The sequence below is a fragment of the Delphinus delphis genome, chromosome 3 (assembly GCF_949987515.2).
Source record: "Delphinus delphis chromosome 3, mDelDel1.2, whole genome shotgun sequence".
NCBI lineage: Eukaryota > Metazoa > Chordata > Mammalia > Artiodactyla > Delphinidae > Delphinus > Delphinus delphis.
Window position 1 is genome coordinate 10,786,696 of NC_082685.1, and position 25,469 is coordinate 10,812,164.

Consider the following 25,469-nt stretch of genomic DNA (forward strand, 5'->3'; position numbering starts at 1 on the left):
GATCAGGTCTGCTTGTCTGCATCAAACCATGGAAGAGAAACGAGCATGGATGGTGATATTTGGGAGGTTGTATGGGCCTGGCTGAGACCCTGCATGTAACCTCTTTCACTCATATGCCTTTGGCCAAAATTCAGTCACATGCCCACACATCGCTGCAGGGAAGCTGGGAAGCATCAGACCGTACTTAGAAGGAAACAGAAATGGATTTGGTGGATAGCCAGCCAATCTTTGTCACAGACCCCAAACTCTTTATCAGGTCCCAATATAGACATTACCATTTTATGATGATTTCTGGCTCCTTTGCTTACCCACTCCTCTCTCCCAAGCTAAGTCTGTTTCTTCTCTTCCAAGACCCCTGTTCATTGGGAGACCTTCCTCGTAGTTCTCCTGTATGCGGTCATAGTTCTGTTCTGTGGGATCCTATTTCTCCTCTAGGGTTTGTTGCTGCTCCAGGTCCTGTCTCTCTTGGTAGATGTCATGGGTCTTAGTACCTATGCTGTGTTGGCTGGGCTCTCACAATTAAAGTTTTGAACATACCTGTTGTTTCAAAACAATGTTGCTTCTCACCGAAGCATCCTATTGGGCTGTGTCATATTGGGCTGTTTCATTAGAGTCATTCAGATCTGAGTGGTCTGTTGCGAGCACTGTGGGCTAGCTCTAGCAGGCTTGGGTGTTCACTGAGGGAGTTCTGTTTGCTGTGCCCACACTTCTTTGGCTTGCGACCTTGGAAGGTTCCTGGGACATATTATGGCATTGGGCACTTGTCACTCTCTAGGAAACTCATCAGTGCAAGAGCCCAGTGGTTGACTTTGTTGTTGTTGTTTAAAAAATGTATAATAAAAATAATCAGACATTCGAAAATAAGTAGAGAATAATATAACAAATGCCTGTGTATGCAAATATTCATTCAATGAGTATTTACTGGGCAACTACTATGTGCCAGGCTCTGGGACATAGCAGTGAACAAAACAGACAAAAGCCCCTCCTCTTGTGGAACTGACATTCTAGGGGTGAAGAAAGAAAAACTGCATGAATGAATGAAATATCTAATGTGTTAGATGTTGATGAGGGCTACAGAGAAAAAAATAAAACAGAGTAGGGATGGGATGTATTATGGGCAGGAGGGCTAGAAGCCAGGGAAGACTTGCATTGGGAAGGTCATATTTGAATGAGAACCTAGAGGAGGTGAGTGAAAAAGCCATGAGGATGACTGAAGGAGGAGAGTGCCAGGCAGAGAGAACAGCAAGTGCAAAGGCCCTGAGGCTGAACTGTGTCTGGTGTGTTTGATAAACAGTGAGGAGGCCAGCGTGCCTGGAGCAGAGTGGGTGAGGGAAAGAGTGGAGGAGGTGAGAACAGGGAGGTGAGGTGGCAAACTGCCATCAAAATGAAACCTTTACAGTAGTTGAGAATCTGTCTTGGGCTTCCCTGGTGGCGCAGTGGTTGAGAGTCCGCCTGCTGATTCAGGGGACGCGGGTTCGTGCCCCGGTCCGGGAAGATCCCACATGCCGCGGAGCGGCTGGGCCTGTGAGCCATGGCCGCTGAGCCTGCGTGTCCGGGGCCTGTGCTCCGCGACGGGAGAGGCCACAGCAGTGAGAGGCCCGCGTACCGCAAAAAAGAAAAAAAAGAAACCTTTATATATAGCACAGGGAACTCTACTCAATACTCTGTAATGACCTATATGGGGAAAGAATCTAAAAAAGAGTGGATATATGTATATGTATAGCTGATTCACTTTGCTGTACACCTGGAACTAACACAACATTGTAAATCAACTATACTCCAATAACAATTTTTTAAAAAATGAAACCTTTCTAATACAGTGTAAGTCCCTGCATTCCCTTCCCTGGCCCCATTCCTTTCTCTCTCCATCCAGAAACACTTTCCTGAATTTTGTGTTTATCATTTCCATTTGGGTATTTACACTTTTATGTAAGAATATAAGACATTTATGGTACCTATTTTACATTTTGACTACGTAAGTATATAAGAAGTATATATGTGTTGCTTTGCATGCCTTAAGTTTCTCTATAAATGTTTTCTTCTACAAACTGCCTTTAGCATTCAACATGAGGTCAATCTGATTGACAAGAATAATTCCCATTCATCCATTTTTACTGCTGCATGGTATTCTGTGGTATGAATAGCCTACCATGTATTTGTCCATTTGAGTTGTTTCCAGTTTCGTGCTATTTTGAACCAAGCTGTCTCCTCAATCTTGCATGTGGAGTTCTCTAGGGCATATACCCAGGAGTGGAATTGCTGAGTTGTGTACTGTATGTATCCCCAGCTTCACTAGATATTGCCAAATTGCTCTGCAAAGTGGTTGTACCAATTTATGCTTCCTGGGGCTGACTTTTGTTGACAGGAGCTGGCTTGACCTTGCTGGTGGGAAGGAGCCTTAAAAACCCCTGTTTTTTGGGGGTTTTGGTATTTTTAATTAATTAATTTTTGGCTGTGTTGGGTCTTCATTGCTGCGCACGGGCTTTCTCTAGTTGTGGTGAGCAGGGACTTTTCATTGCAGTGCACAGGCTTCTCATTGCGGGGGCTTCTCTTGTTGCAGAGCACAGGGTTCTAGGCATGTGGGCTTCAGTAGTTGTGGCACGCGGGCTCAGTAGTTGTGGCTCGTGGGTTCTAGAGCACAGGCTCAGTAGTTGTGGCTCACGGGCTTAGTTGCTCTGCAGCATATGGGATCCTCCCAGACCAGGGCTCGAACCTGTGTCCCTTGCATTGGCAGGCAGATTCTTAACCACTGCGCCACCAGGGAAGTCCCAAAACCCCTGGTTTTTTAAAGACACATGCACCCCAGTGTTCATTGCAGCACTATTTACAATAGCCAGGTCATGGAAGCAACCTAAATGTCCATCGACAGACGAATGGATAAAGAAGATGTGGTACATATATGTAATGGAATATTACTCAGCCATAAAAAGGAATTAAATTAGGTCATTTGTAGAGATGTGGATGGACCTAGAGACTGTCATACAGAGTGAAGTAAGTCAGAAAGAGAAAAACAAATAAGGTATATTAATACATATATGTGGAATCTAGAAAAAATGGTACAGATGAACCAGTCTGCAAGGCAGAAATAGAGACACAGATGTAGAGAACAAACATATGGACACCAAGGGAGGAAGGAAGGGGTGGGATGAATTGGGAGATTGGGACTGACATATGTACACTACTATGTATAAAATAGATAACTAATGAGAACCTGCTATATAGCACAGGGAACTCCACTTCACTGTACAGTAGAAACTAACACAACATTGTAAAACAACTATACCCCAATAAAAAACAATTAAATTAAATTTTAAAGAAAACCTGGCTTTTTATAACATAGTTCTTGAAACACCTAGGGAAGCTCACATACTGTTGAGCATGTAGTAAGTCTCAATAAGTGATCAGTAAGTTGAAAGGTGACCATTTAATAGGTCAGTCAGTCTGCTACTTGGATGTTTGTATCTGCTCCTTGATTACAACAAGGTGGTCTTTTCTTTTCTAGTTTCCTGATATCTGCTGGGCCTCTAGAGGAGAAATTCTTCATTTGAGACAGATAGCTTCAGAGTTGGAAGTAATGGGATCCACGAACCCTCTGAAATTGCATGCCAAAATTGTGTGTTTGTGTATTTTTCTGGTCTGTAGTTTTCATTAGAGTCTCAGGGGGTCAAAAGCCACAAGGAGCCACTACTGTAGATTCTGTTCATTTCTTAACCTCTTCTCCTTTCCTTCTTTGTTTTTCCCCACATTTCCTTCTCTTGCTTTACTCTTACTTCTCCAGTAATCAACCCTTCTTCCTTACTGTCTGGTGGTTCTATCTCCTTCAAATCAGGCACATAGCTCAAATGTTATTACTTCAAACTGCAAGGGGCGGTTTAGTCTCCTGTTGGGTTATAAGCTAGAAACAGGGAGAGAAGAATAAAAGCCCAGCAAACCTAGCCTTCTGCTCAATGTCAGCGGTGGGGAAATGCAGTAAACTCTTAATTTCGTGTTCTTGGGGGAGGGGACTCAAGTGTATTAATTTGACATTGAGACAAAGATGACTTGAATGTGCACTTTCTGATTAACTTGGGTTCTCACATTTTGAAGCAAACCGCAGCATTAAAACACCATTCATTTTTCCTGGATTACCAAGGTTTTGGCCTTCTTTCGTGTGACATTTGGTAGAAAAGATCTTACCCGTGGATTTCTGTGTGCTCTGTGTAGCTCAGGGCCCCAGAGAAATTCTAACTTTGTAATTGATCAACCCCTTTTAAAGCATCCTCCCCTTGTATTTGAAGTTCTGTTCATTAAACTAAAAATGTGTAAGAGGAAGATTTCAGAAGCTTGGCTATATTTCTGAGCTGACAGATCTTTTACTGTAATGTTCAAATATATGTAAACATCAAAGAGGTCAGATAATACACTTGTACATGTTAAGAAAAGTGACTGCAAACACTACCAGGGTAGGAATGAAGATGATTGTTTTTTTTTTTTTTATTCATGGGCTTAGCACCATACCTGGCATATAGTAGGTGCTCAGTAAAATAAATGCTTGCTAAACTGGAAGGTGGTAACACTTCTGATAATCAGAGTGTTCTGGGGAATTTTCTCAGCTGTTTAAGGAGATGGGGACCATTGCATTGATAGAAATAGCCAAACGGTCCAGGAGCCTATGACAGATACCCTGACATCAGATAAAGCAGGCAAGGGCAAGCTCTGGGTCTTTACCTACCCTGACATTTTGTGACTGTAAAAAACAAAGGTTCCTTTTTGGAAGGTCCTATGTACCATCCCAGGTTTGGGGCAGTTTTGTGTTGAGGACAGAAATGAGGAAAAGACCCAAGTACTTGGAGACCATCAGGGAACAGATGTTGGCTTTGTCTTTGTAGCATCATTGAATGTAAGGCCTCAGTGGACTCTGGCAGGTCCAACTCCTTTATTTTACTCACAGGGAATTAAGACACAGAAAGGCTAAGTAATTTGCCCAAGGTCACATCGAGATGGTGGATAATCATGAATCTTCCAGAATCAGAAGGTATGTTCATATCAGGGAGCCTTGGAGTCCCAGTTTGGGGGGCAGTAGGGGTGGTATAGATAAGTACTGCCACCCCTTGGGTTCTGCCATCAGAACTTTGCCTTCTCTTTCTTTCTCTTGTCCCCCCAAGTACCCAGCCTGTGGTCCCTTTATAGAGAAATAGGGTGCCTCAGAGAGTAATTCCAATTCCCCCTTTTTTCTTAGATGGTTGAAGAAACTGAGGACCAGAAGGGTCAAAATGACTCGGCCAAAGTCACCCACCGTTCGCACTCTCTTCCCTTTTTGATTAATTGAACAGCACTTGTAGTCATTCCTCAGCTTCCCCTCTTTCCTTTACCTCCTACACAGCTGTTCTCAGTTGCCTGCAAATAAAAACAGCATTCCAAACAACAACAATAAAACACAAGTAGCATTCTAACTCCTGAGACCAATGAACGGCTCCCGTAAATGCCAACTGCATTTTATGTTAATGTCTCTTTGCATTAATCCCTCCCCTCCCCAAGCAGAGGATCAGTCACTCTTGGTACCAAAAGGATCCCCCACTGTGGCACAAATGCTTTTTATCATTCAGAGAGTTTTATCGTTGAGAGAGCATCGATCTTTTTATTGTTCAGAGCATTTGGTTGTCATGATACGTGCTGAACCACGTTCCATCAGGAACCACCTCACTTCCTAGCAGCAGGAGCTTCTTTCTCCATCTTGTAACAACAGCGACAGTGATAATAATGATGCTGGCTGCCATGATTGTTATTCTTATCGTTTATTGAGCACTTACTGTGTGCCAGCACTATATGAACAATGTCACGTGCATTATCACATTTCAGTTGCATAAGCCTTTTTTTTAGAGCTGAGGGTCCCTCAGTTAGTAAAGGGCAGATCAGGATCTCAACTGCTGTGCTAGGACACATCCCTAAATCTAGGAAAACCCTGGGCCTAACTTAAATTCAGGCAAAGAGCTATATCCACCCCAGTATCCTTATGAACATAATACCTGTTATTAACAGCAGTGGCAACATGGACAAACTAGAACTTACGAGGCAGTTATAACATGATATACTGTACATGTTTATATGCTCAGCCAATTCTTACAACCCTCTGAGTTAAGTCCCATTATTATCCCCATTTCACAGATGAAGAAACTGAGGCTCAAAGAACTTTAAAAACTGGCCCAGAGTCACCCACCTCATAAATAGTAGATCCAGCATTTGAACTCAGTTAGATCTGGATCCAGAATCCATTTTCTTGAGTCCTATTTCCCTAAAGTCAAGTTTTTCAGGGAAGTCAGAGGGATCTTTCCTTTTCTCCCCCATCTTGGGCTCCATTGTGGCAGGAAAAAAATTGGGCAGATTTCCAGAAATGGTAGATTGGCATAGATTGATGGCTAAGACCTGAGCCACTTTTCTCAGTGAGCCATGGCCGCTGAACCTGTGCGTCCGGAGCCTGTGCTCCGCAAAGGGAGAGGCCACAACAGTGAGAGGCCCGCGTATGGCAAAAAAAAAAAAAAGGGTGTCCTCCTTTCTCCCTCCACCCCCGACTGGGGTGGGGAAAGACTGAGTGAGGGCCAGATGGCCAGGTAATATTGTTCTGTACTGAGCTTCTTGGCCATTTTCCCTGTGTGACTGGAGAAGACTTTGCCATCTATCTCTCCACAGGTTTGGGGACTGATCACGGTCTTGTCCTCTTGAATTTGCTGTGACAAATGCCAGCCTGCCTCTAGAGAGGCATCTGGCCACGGCTTCTACAGTTTTCAGGGCTAATGACTTCTCTCTTCTCACCAAGGCAGGGAGGTAGCTGCCTGGCAGGCAGAGGAAATCTCAATGGAACGGGAAGCAAGTGGGTGCCTGGGGCCAAGGCAGAGGCTGCCAACTGAAAAGCCGCTGTGCTTTGATTTATATAGGGAGGAACTATAGGACCTGCAGATGCTGTGTTGTGACAGAGGTTGCAGAAGCTGGACAATCTCTCCTCTCTCTGAGAACCTGGGCCTGACCCAGAGACAAAAGTCCCTCACCTTTAGTGGGGTTGTGTAGTAGAAGGGTGAAGCTGAGAACTAGGGGGAGGGGGAACTGGTGGGGGGGTCGTTTAGGAAAAAGAAAACACCCATTTTCATGACTTCTCTGGTTATATTCAGCCCTTTGGTGATCTCATCCAACCTCAGGGGTTTAAGTCCTCCTTCTATGTGGATGTTTCCCAAACTTACATCTCCAGCCTGGACCTCTCTCAAAGTACCCACTTTGAGGGAGGAGTTCACCGGCATCTCACACTCAAGATGTCCAAAACGAAACTCCTGATCATCCAGTATTGCCCCTCCCTGTCTTTGCCTGTCAGTGCATAGCCGCTCTGTCCTTCCAGGAGCTCTGGTCAAAAATCTTGATGCCTCGTCCATCTCTCACACACCCCATGGCTAATCCTTCTGCAAATTCTATAGGTTCCGTCTTTAATATGCATTCACCACTTATCCCACCTCCACTGCCACCACCCTGGGCTGAGCCATCGTCATCTCTCGGCTGGCTTGTTAGAGCAGCCTCTGCCCAGGGCTCTCTGCTTCTGCCCTCCTTTCCCACAGCCTGTTATCAACACAAGCAGCCAGAAGGATCCTTTTAGCACCTAAATTAGATCAAATCACTTTTCTGCTCACAGCCCTCCTGTGGTTTCTGTCTTGCTCAGTGAAGAATCCAAAGTCCTCAGCATGGCCCACAAGGACCTACCTGCACAATCTACCCACATCACCTCCCAACCTCATCACCCCCTACCCTCCTCCTCGCTCACTGGGCTTCAGCTCTACCAGGCTCCTGCTGTCTATTTTTTGAACACTTCAGACAAGTTTGAAAACTCAGGGCCTTTGCACTTCGGGTTCTTCTGCCTGTTACGCTCTTTCCCCAAATATCTGCTCCATCCGTTCCCTTATCTTCAAGACTTTCTACTCCAGGCTCCCCTGACCCCTCGTCTACAATTTCAACACTCTCCCAACGCTTCCTGTCCTCTTTCTTCTATTTAGATTTTTTCCACACGCTTAGCACTTTCAGACACACTGGATATTTTTTGCCCATCTTCTCCACTAGGTCAAGTACCATGAGGGCAGGGATTTCATTTCTTCTGCCCAAGGTTGTATTCCTCAGTGCCTAGAATAGCGCCTGGCACACGGTAAGTAAGTGCTCAATAAATGTTTGTGACTGAATGAACGAATCAGTGGTACTTATGACCTACCAATGTTGCGGGAAGTTTCACTGAGAAAGAAACTGATCTGAAGGCAGAGAAGTCTCTGCCTGAGCGCTCATGCATGACAGCTGGTCTAGATGAGATGGTGCAGTTTTGGAGGGCGTTTGGGAGTGTGGCCCTAACTATTGCATGTACTGGGGCTGGAATATGCCTACACGTGGTTTTGGTCCTACTCCAGGAGTTGTGGTGTATCTTTTGTGTCATAGCTCTGAATGGACTAAAACTCCTTCAAAATCAGCTTTGCTAGCTACTTTGCATTAATAAAGTGGCACAAAGATGAACAAGTTTGTGCAGAAGGGGAAGGGCCTGAGCAGGGGTGTGTTCTCAGGCCTGCTGTGCGTGGTTGCGCACAGAACCAGGCAGCTGGAGTACATTTTCTAAGTGTGTAACTCACCTACGTGTAAACCTCTTTAGGAGAACGTTGTGGGCTAAAGAGTATTGAATACTTTACTCCCAAGAGTCCCTTTAGCCCTAAGAAGCTTTGATTTCAGGAGTCAAGTTTTTTAGGTGGTACTGTAGAGACACAGGCCATGGGTTGTTTTGTTTTCACTGCTCACAGGCGCATTTGGGGGCCACCCACAGAATTTCAAGATATGAAACTCTGGCCTCAGGGACAGAGGCAGGAAGGAAACCTAAGACCCTTAAGTCCTGCTCTGGGCACTAAAATGTGGCTGGTGCCTGTTTCTTTTGCTTCATGTTGGTATTCCAGGGATTACAGGATATTAACAAGATTGAATGGACAGAAGGGATAAGACTGGGAGGTCTTCATAAACTAGACTGAGGAGTTTATACTGGTAGAAAATAGCCCTGGATGTTTTCAAAGCAGAAACTGGGACGTGTGTAGCAGAATCGCATCCTATGCAAATTTAACTTACACAAAATCATTGATATGTAATTGGCACACATATAAGAAGAAAAAGGAAGAATATAATACTTGAATAGTGAGGTCATTTCTACCTGTCATTCCATTTAGTGAACTTTTTCCAAGGGACCAGCATGATACATGTTCTTCATAGATCCCAGTACATCAGTTAGGAATGCTTTTTTCTGCAAGTAACAGAAGAGACAACTAAAGGGGGCTTTCACATTAAAGGCTTTTGTCACTTGACTTAGAAATCCACAGATCAGTGGACCAGGATTAGCTCAGTGGTGTCCTTCTATCTTCCACTCCACCTTCCTCAGTGTGTTGAATTTTTACTTCATGCTTTCTTGCCTCAAGGTTGCGAAATGGCTGTCATGTCTCCTCCTCTCACAGCCTCATCCAAAATCAGGAAAATAATGGCAGAAAGAGAAAACTTTCATTGGAAGTTTTTCTCTTTTTAATCTAGGAAGAAAAATCTTTCCTATAAGTTCCCAGCAGGCTTCCCCCTACATCTTATTGGCCATATACCTGGGTCACATGACCATTTCTAGCTTCAGGAAAGACCAGAAACATGAATACCTACCATTTTTGCTATTTTATGGGAGACTAGCTCTACCTGTAGGAAAGATAGGAGAAGGAAATGGCTGTGATAGTTAGCAGTGTCTGTCACAGGTGTCATACTACTCTCATTCTGTTATATCACATATTATACACACCTATTACTGCCCCGGCTTAAACACACAAAACCATGTGTACTGTCCCTTATGGGTGATTTAAGGGTTTTTCAAGGGCATTTTTGAGTATATACAATTTTTCCCTTGTGCACTGACTTCAGAACCATAACTTAACTCTCCCATGTAAGATAAAACATCAATTTGGAGAGGTGAGTTCAAATCCTGGCTCTGCCACTGAGATGTGTGACTTTGGGAAACGATTTATTCGACCTAGTCCTTCTTTTACTCATTTGTTCAATGAGGCTCATATTAATACCTCATTGGGCTGAGGTGAAGATTAGATGGGATAATTAGTACATAGTAGGGGCTCAATAAAATATAGTCAAGAGGATGGGGGAGGGGGAGGAGGAAAAAAAGGGGGAAAAGGAGGAAGAGGAGGAAGAGGAGGAAGATTCCTGATTGTGATGGAGTAAGTCCTAGAACTGAGATGATTCTAAGTCTGGGATGATTCGGGACTCACTTAGGATAATGGAAATAGGAAGGAAAAGATGGATGTAAGGTCTATTTCACCAAGAGAGAGAACATTCCGGAATATGACAATCAACTGACTATTGGCTGGTGTAATGGTGGTGCCGTTGCAGGATCACAGGGCGCTTCTAGTGGGAAGAGCTTATTTCAGTCATGTTGAGGTCCCTGCAAGACATGAAAGCAGAAATATTGCTTTGCAGACAGATGTAGGTAAAGTTAAAGCTTGACTGGCCTATCCAGATTTGAGTCATCCACAAAAAGTTGGTTAAATCTGAGAGTGACTGAGCCCTGTAGGCATGAGGATGTAACAGACAGGAACACGGGGTCAGAGAGGCACCCACACTTAGGGACCTCAGTGATGAAAGAAGCGCCCAGAAGAAAACAGAAGATGTGGTAGACGGGTAGTTAGGAAGAGAGACATGCCTTAGTCAGCTATGTTGATTGCAACAGAAGAGAAAAGAAAACCTCTGGGGCTTTGGGGCTTTGTACAGGCATGCCTCAGAGATATTGTGGGTTCAGTTCCAGGTCACCACAATAAAGTGAGTAGCGCAATAAAGCGAGTCACACGAATTTTTTGGTTTCCCAGTGCATGTAAAAGTTATGTTTACACTATCTCATAGTTTATTAAATATGCAATACATTATATCTAAAAAATGTACATGCCTTAATTTAATAATATTATATTGCTAAAACATGCTAACCATCATCTGAGCCTTTAGTGAGTTGTAGTACTAACAACAAAGATCACTGATCACAGATCCCTATACCAAGTATATTAATAATAATATATATGGGGTTTCCCTGGTGGCGCAGTGGTTGAGACTCCGCCTGCCGTTGCAGGGGACACAGGTTCGTGCCCCGGCCCGGAAAGATCCCACATGCCGCGGAGCGGCTGGGCCCGTGAGCCATGGCCGCTGAGCCTGCGCGTCCGGAGCCTGTGCTCTGCAACGGGAGAGGCCACAACAGTGAGAGGCCCGCGTACCGCAAAAAAAAAAAAAAAAAAAAAAAAAAAATATATATATATATATATATATATATATATATATGTTATTATTAATAATGAAAAAGCTTGAAATATTGTGAGGATTACCAAAATGTGAACTTGCTCATGAAGTGAGCAAATGCTACTGGAAAAATGACACCAATAGACTTGCTGAATGCAGCGTTCCTACAAACCTTCAATTTGTAAAAAATGCAGTATCTCCAAAGCAGAACAATAAAATGAGGTACGCCTGAAAATGGGAGAAAAAGAGGGTTGTTTGTAGGGAAGTTGGGGATGCATGCAATCTTGGCGGTGGAATTCTGATTGAAAAGAGAAGTAAACAATAAGTCAAACCCATTCAGGAAGTTTGGCAAAGAAAGGAAGGAGAGAAACATTTGGTCTTTCCTACCATCTATGCCAATGATGTGATGGGTTAGGTGGTCTCACTGGGGAATAGCTCAGTTTCCTGGGCCTTTTTCCTCTCCTTAACAAAATTTTACATCAGAAGTGTAAGATTATGGGCATGTTTAGAAAGATGAAGAAAATGGGCATCACATAGTATCATGTATCTCTTCATAAATAAAGTTCTGGTTATATCATACCAAAACATCTGGACAGATTTTCATGAAATGTGGAGGGTACATTTGGGACGGTTTTACTCAATGATGTACAGGAAATTCGCTTGAGATCCACTAGGGCAGCAGAAATTGAGGTACAACTCTGGTTGGCCTCTTCTTGGGAGTGATATGTCTTATGGTTTCAAATCTGAGCCCTACATTGAAAGGTAATCGGGTAGTAGAGTCTTCAACTTGCAACACTGCTCTGCAACACAGCTATTTCTTGTTCAGGCAACTCTAAATGAGAGGGCAGCCTGTATACACACACCATGGTTAAGACAATGGGCTTTGGAGTTGGAACAGATTTAAAACCCAGCTCCACTGTTTACAAGCTGTGTGACCTTGGGCAAGTGGTTGTGCCTCTCTGAATGTTAGCTTCTTCACCTGGAAAACAGGATAATGATACTCCCTCCCATGTAGAGTTGTTTAATCAGTTAGTATCTGACACATGGTACACTGGGTTTATGAATGGTATTTACCAATGGATGGTCTGAAGAAAGAGGAAGGGATATGGCACTTCTTTGGACCTCAGCTTCCTCATCTGTGAAATGGGAATAATAATTGTACCTACCTCATAAGGTAGGATTCAATGAGATAATATATGTAAAACACTTAGAAACTGGCAGAGAGTAGATACTCAATGATATTAGCTATTTTAAGACTAATAACTATAATTATAATAATAATTATTACTACTTCTCCAGGCCCAGTTCCATAGACCGGCAAGTTAACTGTAGAGAACATTTGCTCTTATTAGTGGGGGACCCAAATTCCAACCTCTTCTTCCAATTTGGGGAGAACCCCCCTTTGTGTATCATACTGCTGGACCATGAGACCCCATACTCACAAGTTGAAAGTTGAAGCGGGGGATTCTTCCTCTCTCCACCCCTTGGTAGCCAGGGCATGTGAGTTAAACTCAACCAGTCCTGTGCTTCCTCACCCAAGAATTTGAAAACGGAGGAAGTGACTCAACCATGAAGTATGGCTCCGGATTCCTTCATGGCAGCCTGCTGCCATGGGGTTGGTCTCGCTGCCTTGTCCCTGCCCATTTTCCAAGCCCCCTCGTCGGGCCTCTTGTTGTTTATCTGAGCTTCCTAAAAATCCCTTTTATGCCGAAGCCAGCCGGTCAGTTTCTGGGTTTTGCAACCCAGAACCTAAACCAGCCCTGGGCCAGTGGTTTGTTTGGAGATCCCGGGAAACATAGATAGGGGAATAGAGGGCTCCGATAGTGAAGAGGAGGCAGCCAGTAAAACAGACTCACATCTCAAAATCAAACGTATGGTTACCAAAGGGGAAACGTGGGGGCAGGAGATTGGGATTAACATATCCACACTACTATATATAAAATAGGTAACTAATAAGGACCTACTGTAGAGCACAGGGAACTCTACTCAATACTCTGTAATAACCTATATGGGAAAAGAATCTGAGAAAGAATGGATATATATATATGCACATATATACATATATAAACACACACATACACACACATTCAGCCCCCTGCATACAAACCTTCAAGTTGCTAACTTTCAAAGATGCAAACGTGTGTTCACATGTCCAGTCACATAAGTGAGTTCACGTGCCTGGCGTTATCTGTAAAAGTTGGGTACCTAGGCTAACTTTGTTGGACTTATGAACAAATTGGACTTAACGAACGCACTCTCGGAATGGAACTCGTTCGTATGTAGGGGACTTACTCTGTGTATATATATATATATATATATATATATATATATATATGTATATACATATATATAACTGATGCACTTTGCTGTATACCTGAAACTAACACAACACTGTAAGTCAACTATACTCCAATAAAAATTTTTTTAAAAAAAGAAAAGAAAAATAAATGGGAAAAAATGTTGGATTAGCAAACAAGTTTGTGCTGTGGGCAACTAGCACTTGCTTAATCTCTCTGGAGAACTTTGGGAGGCCAAGTAGAACATGCCCCTCAGAGTTAGCCCACCAAAGAAGTAAGGGAGCTGGGATGCAGGAATCCTTCTGGGCTCTGAGCTCTCTGGGTCTCCTGGCTTGCCCTACATTCGGGTTGAACACGCTTCTGTGGCCAGGAAATCATAGACGGTCACAGTGAAGTGTGGGACACAGGCACGGCACCCACAGTATCTGCCTTGCTGGCCACACTTACCTAGTTCTGCCGTGAATTTTCATTCAACTGCTTAGGTTTCCTAGTGAAGCATTTGGAGAATCAGTTCATCTCTAAGGCTCACCCTGTTGGCCCCAAGTAGGAAGTGAGAACAGTTGCTCCATAGGGAAGGGATACATGAAGGGCAGTTGAAAGCCTGACCCTTGTCCTTTGGGGAGTTTTGGCTCCATCGATATTCCTGAGACAAGGCACTCCCTCTCCTTCCTGGCCTAGTGGGTCACAGGATTTCTGTGCAGAGAAGAGCAGAGGTCAGCGTGCATTAAAGGCATGGAAATTCGAAGCAGAAGAGCCCAACAGGGTCCAGGTGGGATCCAGGACCCAGGATTAGGGATGAGTTAGCAACATTTTTTATTGTCTTTGGCTGGCAACAACTGAGTAGAATTTGTTCCAGGAAGGGAGAAATGAGCAAACTGGGCCTCTCTCACTGGGAGGTGAGAATTGCATCAGCAGGGTAGCCTCTCCACTGGGGATGGTATAGCAGCCCATGTGTTCACTCCTGAAAAAGGAATAAGTGTGGGTCCTCTATGCCTATTATGGGGTCTTATGTAGCCCAGAAACAGGGAAACATTTGAAGGATGTATTAGGATGCATTCAGTGGCATGTAACAGAAAATCCAACTCATGGTGGCTTAAACAAATAGGGGCTTATTCATTCTCATGTTACAAACTGTCTGGAGTAGGTACTGATTGGCACTGGCTGACATCTCTACAATATTCCCGGCCTTTACCTCATGGTTGCAGAATGGCTGCTAGAGCTCCTAGCATCACGTCCACATTCAAGGCAGGGAAGAAGCAGGTTGGCAGTTTTGGTGAGACTCAGCTGTGTGCTTTACCTGGTCTCAGTTGAGCTCATTCAAGCATCTGTGGTCAGCTGTGGGGCAGTTGGGTGGCTCTCCTGTTTGGGTGTTGGCTGGCTGTAGGCTGGTCTAGGGTGGCCTTGGCTGGGACCACTGTGCTCTGCTCCACATAATCTTGTCCTCCAACAGGATAGCTTGAGCTTGTTCACAAGGAAGAAGCAGGGTTCTAGGAGAAAGAGGAAGCACACAGGTCTCTGGAGGGCTAGTCCTAGGAATGGACACCCTCAATTTGGCCACTGTTGGCCAAAGCAAGCAGTGAGCCTAGTCCATATTCAAGGGGTGGCACAATAGACCCCCCAACTCTTGATGGGAGAGCAATACATCACATTGCAAAGGGTGTATATCCAAGAAGTTATTCATTGGGACCATTGTGACCCCAATTCCTATCCTCTGAGGCCATCTGCCCCATTCCTTTCCATTCCTGACTCTTAGCAAGAAATAGGGATGATGCGTTATTATTACCATGTCACTCACACAGTGAAAAGGAGAGAAAATGCCAGCAAAGGCTCTGCTGAGAGCCCAGGGCTGGTCATGCAGCCACCTGGGAATAAAGGTGAGGAAGCTTACACAGCCTCCTCAGATTCCTTCTGCTTTTATCAAATCTCGACTTGATATCTGAGTTCTGAGCCCTCATGGGTGGTTGAAGCAAGAGAAAAGATTTCTTGGCTGCCACGTTTGTTTGTTTTTGGCGGCGTCTCTTCGTGGCGGCACGCGGGCTTCTCTCTAGTTACAGTGCGTGAGCTTCTGTTTAGGTGCGGCGTGCAGGTTTCTCTCTCTAGTTGCGGCGTGCAGGTGCCAGGGCATGTGGGCTCTGTAGTTGTGGTGGGCCGGCTCCAGAGCACTTGGGCTCTGTAGTTTGCAGCACACGGGCTCTCTCACTGAAGTGCACGAGCTCTCTCCTCGAGGTGCGCGAGCTCAGTAGTTGTGGCGTGTGGGCTTAGTTGCCCCGCGGCTTGTGGGATCTTGGTTCCCCGGCCAGGGATCTATCCCACATCCCCTGCATTGGAAGACAGATTCTTTACCACTGGACCACCAGGGAAGTCCCTTGCCTGCCATGTTGAACTGGCATAGTTCACAGCCATGCATCCCAGCTCCCTATGTCAACGGGAGCTTTTGATTTCATTTTTCCTTTTAAACATCACTCACTCCTGATTATAGCTGGATGGAAACCTCATTCTGATTCTGTCGGCTCGGAGGGACAGAGGCCAGGCTGGTGGGCATCCGTGTGGAGACCTTTTTGTTCATCCCTTCCCCTTCACACCCCAACTCTTTCTTTTGGTTTCTGCCTTCTTCTTTGTAGCTACTCCCACCTCTCTTCCCTCCTGGAATTCTAGCTTTATGAGAACCCAGACCAGTGGGGGAGGTCAACCTCAAAGAAAGGAAATTGGCATTATTGAGCACTTCCTATGTGCCAGGCCCCTTACATACCTTATCACCTTCAAACCTCCCCTCAGCTCCATGAATATTATCACAGATGAGGAAAACTAGACTCAGAGAGGCAAAGCCGCATGGCCAAAGTCACACAAATAGGAGGTCCTGGAGCCAGGATTTTGGATGCAGATCCACCCCACGGCAGACCCAGCCTTCCTTCTGTCCACTATCGCATGTTAGAGGGAGAAAATAAGAAAAGGGACGCCTGCCTCCTATGTCAGCAGTACCTGCTCACTCACCTCAGGACCTTTGCACTTGCTACTGCTCGTGTCTGCAATATGCTCTGTTCTCTGTGTCTGGTTACTTCTTACTCAGACATGATACTTAAAGTGTTTAATATCCAGGGTGGCATGGGCCCTGACCAATTACAAAGGAGGCTCCCTTTTTTTGTGCCAAGTGTGGACCCTTCATGGGGAGGTCCAGGAGACTTGGGAGGGGGCTGAGGTGCCGAGGGGCACTCATGGGGCTCAAGGAAGTACCTATTTACTGATGTAAATAGTCTCTCCCTCCAGAATGCCTTCCTGGCCTCCCCACCTGATGCGCACCATGAGGCCAGCTTAAATGTCTTCTTTATGGGCATCTGGTGGCATCTGTGTGAAACCTTTCACCATTGTTTACTGGGTGAATCGTCTATCTTCTTCCTCTGGAAGGCAAAGCCTGAACCCAGAACCTAGTACAGAACCTGAGAATGGGGTTCGGTAAACATCTATTGAAAGAATAAGTGAATGAATGAATGAATGAATGAATAGCTGGTGGTAGAGAGAACCATGTCTTTTGGTAGGTTTGCATAGACGTCGCTGAAGGGTAGACAGTGGGAAAAACGGGATATCCTTGATTTTAGTCTTGTGCTCTGAAGTGGGAGTGAAGTAACAGAGACACAGGAGCTGCCAAGGTTCCCCTCTCAACCTGGCCTTGTACCGGGGGCTGTGCCACCCAGGTGGGGAATCCTGGGAAGCCTTGGGCACCAAGAGCAGTGGGGACCTGGAGAGCATAGGGGGCTGGGGGAAAGCCCCTAATTTCCCATTCTCTAGTCCTTTCTAAAGGAGTGGGCAAAGGTTAGCATGTTTTTATTTATTTTATTTTTTTTTTTTTGCGGTATGCGGGCCTCTCACTGTTGTGGCCTCTCCCGTTGCGGAGCACAGGCTCCGGACGCGCAGGCTCAGCGGCCATGGCTCACGGGCCCAGCTGCTCTGCGGCATGTGGGATCTTCCCGGACCGGGGCACGAACCCGTGTCCCCTGCATCGGCAGGCGGACTCTCAACCACCGCGCCACCAGGGAAGCCCCGGTTAGCATGTTTTTAAACGGTAGGTTCAACAGCAAAGCCCACTGATCAAGAGGCAGATCCCGGAGTTAGACGGACGTGGGCTTCCCCAGCATCCAGCTGTGGGACCTGCGGCAGTTACAATCAACACCGACATTCATTGAGAATTTACCGTTGTGGCCGGTGTAAATTATCTCATTTAACCCTCCAAGAATATCCCTCTTGGTAGGTGCTGTCATTGTCCCCGTTTCACAGCTGGGAAAACAAGGACAGAATGGCTGAGGGGCCCCCTGAGAAGAGTGAAGGGAAGGGCCAGGGCAGGGACCCAGGCATTTGGGTGCTGCCCACTCGCCTCCACTCCTCTGCTGACCTCTGGGGTACCTTCTTGTCTCTCTGAGCCTCAGTTTCCTCATCTGAGGAATGGGACTTAGACCTGTTTTGCAGCGTGAATAAAGATATTCGTAGTGATGGTGACCCCGGATACGATGCATGCTGTGGCCAGGCTCTCTGCTTTAAGGACTTAACAAGGATCAGCGCATTCAGCCCCTGTCACCCCATGGGGTGTGAACTGTCATCATTCCCATTTTATAGTTGAGAAGACTGAGGCTCAGAAAAGCTAGAGGGCTTGACCCAAGCCACACAGCTAGGAAGTTGCGGAATTGGGATTTACATGAGGAAGCTTGGCCCTGGGATCGAAGCTCTTAATAGCCACACTCGATACATGGAGAGAAGGTGTTTGATTCGGTGATTATCTGATGCAGGAATCAGGGAGGTAAAGACCCTGCTTCCAGACACCCACTGCTTAACTTGGCTCCAAAGGGGCGGTAGCTGGTGGAGGCAGTGCTGTCTGAGAGAGTTTAGCTGGATACACGGCAACTGGCAACCATTCTCTTGTTAATAATAATAATTTCTCTCATTTACAGTGTGCTTGTTGTGCGCCACGGGCTTACCTAAACCCTTTGCATAGATCCACTCATGGGTGCCTCACAGTGACTCTGAAATTGGGGCCGTTAGCACCCCTGCTTGTGCATGAGACCCCGGGAATGAGATCAATGACCTGCCCCCCTCAACCAGATAGAGGTCAGCCTTAGCCCAACTCAGGCCCCGATCCAAGGCTGTGTACAAGCCAGTTTCCACATCTCTAGGGGTCCATCTTCTTCACCTGACATAGGAGGTACTGAACTTGGTATGACTCTGACAAAAGAACTCTGATCATTGTTGCCCAAACCTGCCATCTTCTCCATCTTAATTAAGGCAGCTTCATCATTCCAGGTGCTGGGCCCCCAAACCTCAGGGTCTTTCTCTATTTCCCTTTATCTCAACCCATACATCCAGTCTATTAGCAAATCTTGTTGGCTTCTCCTTCAGCATCTACCCAGAAATCCACCCGCTTCTCACCACCTTCACAGTCCTGCTCTGGCCGTGACCCCATATCCTGGTCTCTTAATGTTCCCCCTCGCCCTTTCCTCCATAGACTATCCCCCCACCCGCCGCATAGAAGCCTGAGGGTGCCTCTGAGCGCCTGAGTCAGGCCATGTCCCTCCTCTGCTCAGAACCCTCTGTGGCTGTCTCCTCCCTCAGAGAAAAAACCCAAGTCCTCCCCATGGCCCACAAGGCCCTGCATCCTCTGTCCCATCCTCTCCCACCCTTCACCTTTCCCCACTCTCCTCACTTGCTCACTCAGCTCCAGCCGTGTGGGCCTCCTCATTGTTCCTTAAACACACCAGTCACCATCCAGCCTCAGGGCCTTTGCATGAGCTGTTCCCTCCATCAGGTCTCCATATGACTCCTCATTTGCTTTGGGTCTTTGCTTAAATGTCCTTCAACAGTGTTATTGTCCCACCCCTCTCCTGATACTCACACTCCCCTTTCTCCATTTTATTTCCCTCCACACCTCTGATGGGCAACTGCCAGACCACATTTATTTTTTATCTTGGTTATCATTCATCTCTACCACAAGAATATCAGACCCACGAAAATGGGGACTTCTGTCTGTTTGTTTCACTACTATGTTCCAGAGCCTAGAACAGGGCCTGCAACATAATAGATGCTCAATAAATAATTTGTGCAATGAATCGTCCCAGTGAAACGCTCCAGGGGTCATTGAGCCCCTGCCCTGATTAGGTGGCAGGTGCCCAGCCCTGCCCGACCATCCAAGGCACTTGCCCTCCTCCGCCTACACAGCCTGTCCTGTCTCCTCCTGACCAGCTTGCCTCACTGTTCTTCCTTTCTTTAAAAATTTTCATTGTGGTAAAATACATATAACAAAATTTACCATGTTAACCATTTAAAAGTTTTTCTTATTGAAGTATAGTTGATTTACAATATTGTGTTACTTTCAGGTGTACAGCAGTGATTCGATTATACATATATACATTCTTTTTCAAATTATTTTCCATTATAGGTTATTATAAAATATTGAGTAGAGTTCCCTGTGCTATACAGTAGGTCCTTGTTGCTTATCTATTTTATATCTAGTAGTGTGTGTATGTTAATTCCAAACTCCTGCTTTATCCCTCCCCCACCCCCCTTTCCCCTTTGGTAACCATAAGTTTGTTTTCTAAGTCTGTGAGCCTCTTTCTGTTTTGTCAATAAGTTCATTTGTGTCATTTTTTTAGATTCCTCATATATGTGATATCATATGATATTTGTCTTTCTCTGTCAAGCTTACTTCAGTTAGCATGATAATCCCATTTTAACCATTTTTAAGTGTACTGTTCAGTGGCATTAAGGACGTTCACATTGTCATGCGACCGTCACCACCATCCATCCCCAGAACTTTGTCATCTTCCCAAACTGAAACTCTGTCCCCATGAAACACTAACTCCCCATTCCCCCTCCCCTAGCCCCTGGCAACCCCCATTCTACTTTCTGTTTCTATGAATTTGACTCCTCTAGGGACCTCCTATGAGTGGAATCATACAGTATTTGTCCTTTTTTGACTGGCTTATTTCACTGAGGGTAATGTCCTCAATTCATCCATGTTGTACCATGTGTCAGAATGTCTTTCCTTTTTAAGGCGGAATAATATTCCATTGTCTGGATGGACCACATTTTGTTTATTCAGTCATCCATTAATGGACACTTGGGTTGCTTCCACCTTTTGGTTATTACAAATAATGCTGCAATGGACATTGGTTGTGCAAGGATCTATTTAAGTCCCTGCTTTCAATTCTTTTGGGTATATACCCAGAAGTAAAATTGCTGGATCATTGTTCTTCCATTTTTTAAAAAAAATCAAGATTTTTAATCACCGGGGCCCTGGAGGTCTCATTAGCTAAAGCTTTCCTGGGACATTTTGAAACTAGAAATAGGGGTGAGGGGTACAGTTGCGGGCGGGGGGGGGGGGGCGACAGCTCTTGTGTCAGCTTTTTTTAAACAAACCAGGAGGAAGATGTGTGAAATCCCTCCCTCCCCACCCCACCCGCTCCTGTATCTCAAAATACCCCCCTGCTTCAGGAAATGGCTGTGGTATCAGGAAGGCAGCGTGTGGCATCTGAGACACAATATCACAAGTGGCTGCGAGCCCAGAGAGAAACCAGGACAGACGCGCTGGGGACACGGGCTGGAGATGGAGCTAATTTTAGGGGCTGAAGAGGCTGAGAGAAGGGGGGCGGAGGGGTGCGCGCGTGCTCGCGCGCATGCGCAGGCGTGGCATGCGCGCGCGCGCGCGCGTGCGCGCGCACACACGCACACAGTGTCGGAGGCCTCGTGGGGGAGGAGCTGCTGAATAAGTTAGCCTAGGGAAAGTAAAGCTAACGGGAAGGGGACCAAGACCCAACACAGGGGCGTGGTAAGTAAGTCCCAAGGTGTGAACCTCAGGATCATGGCGACGGTCGGTGTTAGTCGACAAGTGGAATAGAGATGACTGCATTTATGGAGACTTGGCTGTGTGAGGCATTTCACCCACGTTATCTTGATGGTAATTCTCTGAGAAAGACGCCCTTACGATCTTCCATTTATGAGCAGGGAAACTGAGGCACTGAACTAAATAACTTCCTCCGTAAGAAGCTCCAAGGGAAATTCTCAGCAAATGGTAGTGGTGGTTTTGTTATGTTTGGGGATATATTGGCAGGTAAAGGGGGAAATTTTCTATTAATTCAAAAATTGCTTACTGAGTTCCTACTATGTGCCAGGCCCTGAGAATACAGTGGTCATTAAGAGAGATATCTTTCCTGCCCTAGTGAACTTCAGCCTAGCTACACTGCTACATCAGCCTAATAATTCTCTTAAATTATTATAATTCTCTTAAATTGTGGTAAGAATAACAACTAGCACTTACTATGAGCCAGGCGCTGTTCTGAGCCCTTTTCGAATATTAGCTCATTTAATCTTCACGAAGGTCCTATAAGGTAAGAGTTGTTATCATCCATATTTTATATGTGAGGAATGTGAGGCACAGAGAGATTAAGTAACTTGCCCAAGGTCACACAGCTAGTGACCCAAACCCGGGAGAGTGGTCGCAGAGTCTGTGTTCTTTACCACTGTGCTTTCCTGCCCCTCTGATAAAAATAATCTTTAGTCACATTGGGCTATTGCTATGTGCTGTGCCCTTCACACACATCTCATTGGACCCTGGCAACAATCCGATGTGGCTTGTTCTCAATGATCCCCATTTTATGGAGAGAGAAACTGAAGCCCAGAGAAGTTAAATAGTTTGCTCAAGATCTTGCAGCTGAGGACTCTGGAGTCGCAAATTTGGGGTGGCCTTGGACCCTGCAACTGAGGCTCCAGTGGCTCGTAGCGGGGAAGCTTTTATAGGTGCATTTATTCCATTTTCTCTGCTTCTGCGTAAAGATAAACACTCCAAGTCCCTTTGCTGTAAACTGTGGGACATAATTATTTAACGGAAGGTAAATGCTTTAGAGATGGAAATTGCTGTGCTTTTTTCCTTAGGCATTGTTGCCTGCATACTAATGCAACACAATGTGTCTTTCTTCTGTCAGGCATTTTAGACAAATTCTATTTTCCTCAAAATATTTTGCCAGAGAAAATAGCAAATGGGAAAGAAATTCAGAGACACAGGCAGGGAGAGGAAACCATTCTCCTGGGTTTAAATAGAACAGCTGAGTAGCTAAGAGCATGGATCTCGAGTTAAGCAGATGCCAATTTTCAGCTTACTTCCTCCCAGCAAGCAAGATGCTGGTTCTCTGTGTGCCTCAATCTACCCATTTGTCCGGTGAGGAGGATAACTGGACCTGCCTCTCACCGGTTTACCGATTCCCTCTTTAGCTGTGTCTAATCTGCTGTTAACCATGCCCATTAAGTTTTTTAATTCCGAGTATTAAAATTTTCATTTCTATGAGTTCCTTCTGGTCCCTTTCAACTTGCCTCATATTTTGTAGTAAATTTGTTTCCCTTTTTTCTTTTTTTAAACATCTTTATTGGAGTATAATTGCTTTACAATGGTGTTTTAGTTTCTGCTTTATAGCAAAGTGAATCAGTTATACGTATACATATATGCCCATATCTCTTCCCTCTTGCGTCTGCCTCCCTCCCACCCTCCCTATCCCACCCCTCTAGGTGGTCACAAAGCATTGAGCTGATCTCCCTGTGCTATGCAGCTGCTTCCCACTAGCTATCTATTTTACATTTGGTAGTGTATATATGTCCATGCCACTCTCTCACTTTGTCCCAGTTTACCCTTCCCCCTCCCCGTTTCCTCAAGTCCATTCTCTAGTAGGTCTGCATCTTTATTCCCGTCTTGCCCCTAGATTCTTCATGACCTTTTTTTTTTAGATTCCATATATATGTGTTAGCATACAGTATTTGTTTTTCTCTTTCTGACTTACTTCACTCTGTATGACAGACTCTAGGTCCATCCACCTTACTACAAATAACTCAATTTCGTTTCTTTTTATGACTGAGTAATATTCCATTGTATATATGTGCCACATCTTCTTTATCCATTCATCTGTCAGTGGATACTTAGGTTGCTTCCATGTCCTGGCTATTGTAAATAGAGCTGCAATGAACATTGTGGTACATGACTCTTTTTGAATTATGGTTTTCTCAGGGTATATGCCCAGTAGTGGGATTTCTGGGTCGTGTGGTAGTTCTATTTTTAGTTTTCTAAGGAACCTCCATACTGTTCTCCATAGTGGCTGTATCCATTTACATTCCCACCAACAGTGCAAGAGGGTTCCCTTTTCTCCACATCCTCTCCAGCATTTATTGTTTCCCTATGGCAGGGTTTCTCAACTTTGGCACTATTGACGTTTTGGGCTAGATAATACTTTACTCTAGGGGGCCATCCTGTGCACTGTAGGGTGTTGAGCAACATCCCTCGCCTCCACCCGGTACATGCCAGTAGCACCCCCTCCCCTGTAGTGACAACCAAAAATGTCTTCAGATATTGCTAAATGTCCTGTCAGGGGGCAGACTCATTGCCACTTGAGAATTACTGTATAGGTATTTTCAAGCACATCTTATATTTCCTTAAACATAATATGCAAAGAATTATCTTATAATCAGTGTCTAATAACTTAAGTATTTAAATTCTTTTTGGCTTTTTTCCTGCTGTCTCTTGCTTCCTTGAGTGTTTTATTATTCTTGATTGTGAAATGCTCATTTTCTTTGGGACATTGTTGGAGGGAATTCTTTGAGGCCTGAAATGAAGGTGTATCTTCCCTGGAAGATTTGCATTTACTTTATCCAGGTGCCTGGGGCACTCATGTCCCAGGGTCACCTTACACTTTGGGACCACCTATGTGTTGAGAATTTAGGGTGCCAGTGTTTGCAAGGGCCAGCTTGTGATAATTTCTAAAGGCTTTTATTTTTCTCCTTCTCAGCTAAGTGCCAAAGTAACTTTCCTCAAATTCTTTTGAAATGGCAGGATGGAGTAAATTTACTCCAGGTTTCTTACCCTGAAACAGTAGCCTTTTGGGGTGCTGTCCTAATTCGGGGGGTGCTCCTTTTGAGGCTCTCTATCTTAGGTGGGCCCTGGGCTTTACCTTATATCCCTGCTCCCCAGGAAGCCGTGAAAATTCAAGTAGCAGTTCTCTGAGTTAAGCAGATGCCCTCAGAGCAAGTGTGGCTTTGATGATCTGCCTACTTCCTGGAGGTCCCTGATTTCACTTAAACGTAGGACTGATAATTACCTACTAAATTGTCCAGACTTGAGTTCTTTGACTAGAGAGTCTTAGGATTTTATGCAGGATTTATGACTGTTTTCGGTAAGAGGGTCAGTCTGATTGCCCAGGTTGTCGTATTACCAGAAATGGAGGTGTGTCGTGTGGATTATATAAAATAGGAGGGCATCTAGTGCTTGACGTGTGTTGGCCAGTTTAATTGTTTCTGAGGATGATGCGAAAGGGAATGGAGAACACGTCTTGGTTAGGGGCATTCCCTGGATGGCAGGGCAAGGGTGCCGTGGGGTAGAGTCAGAGGGTGTGATGCAGATTCCCTTGGGTGGTATTTCAGATTTTAGCCAACATTGGACAGGAGCCTCATTTGTTTCTTGGAGTAGCTCTGAGTACCCAGAATGCTGCATTGCTCCTGGTGGAGTTTCTGAAAGAAAATTCTCTCTGGGGCTCGCTCCTGGCTCAGGCAGCATTGGCTGCTCCTCCTCACCCTGAGATACACAGCGCACACACGCACACACACACACACACACACACACACACACACACACACAGCTCCATCAACTTAATCCATGAGCTGGGAGCTGCTACTTTTCCCATTCCTGGCTAGAAGTTAAAGAAGAAATAAACCCACTAGCCCTCCATCACATATTCTGCCATGAAAGAACTCAACATCCTTTCTGTCTTGCCCTCTATCTTCTGAGCTACTTGCAGACAGGGACCAGTTTTGTCTATTTCTGAATTCACTAAAGCTCTGTGCCAGGCGAACAGGCAGGAC

General features: G+C 45.3%; 1 protein-coding gene across 2 annotated transcripts in view; it reads left to right on the top strand.

Moving 5' to 3' along the window:
* The window catches only part of CACNA1A (calcium voltage-gated channel subunit alpha1 A), a 237,288-nt gene that overhangs the window by 46,782 nt on the left and 165,037 nt on the right, over positions 1 to 25,469 (top strand). The window lies entirely within an intron of this gene.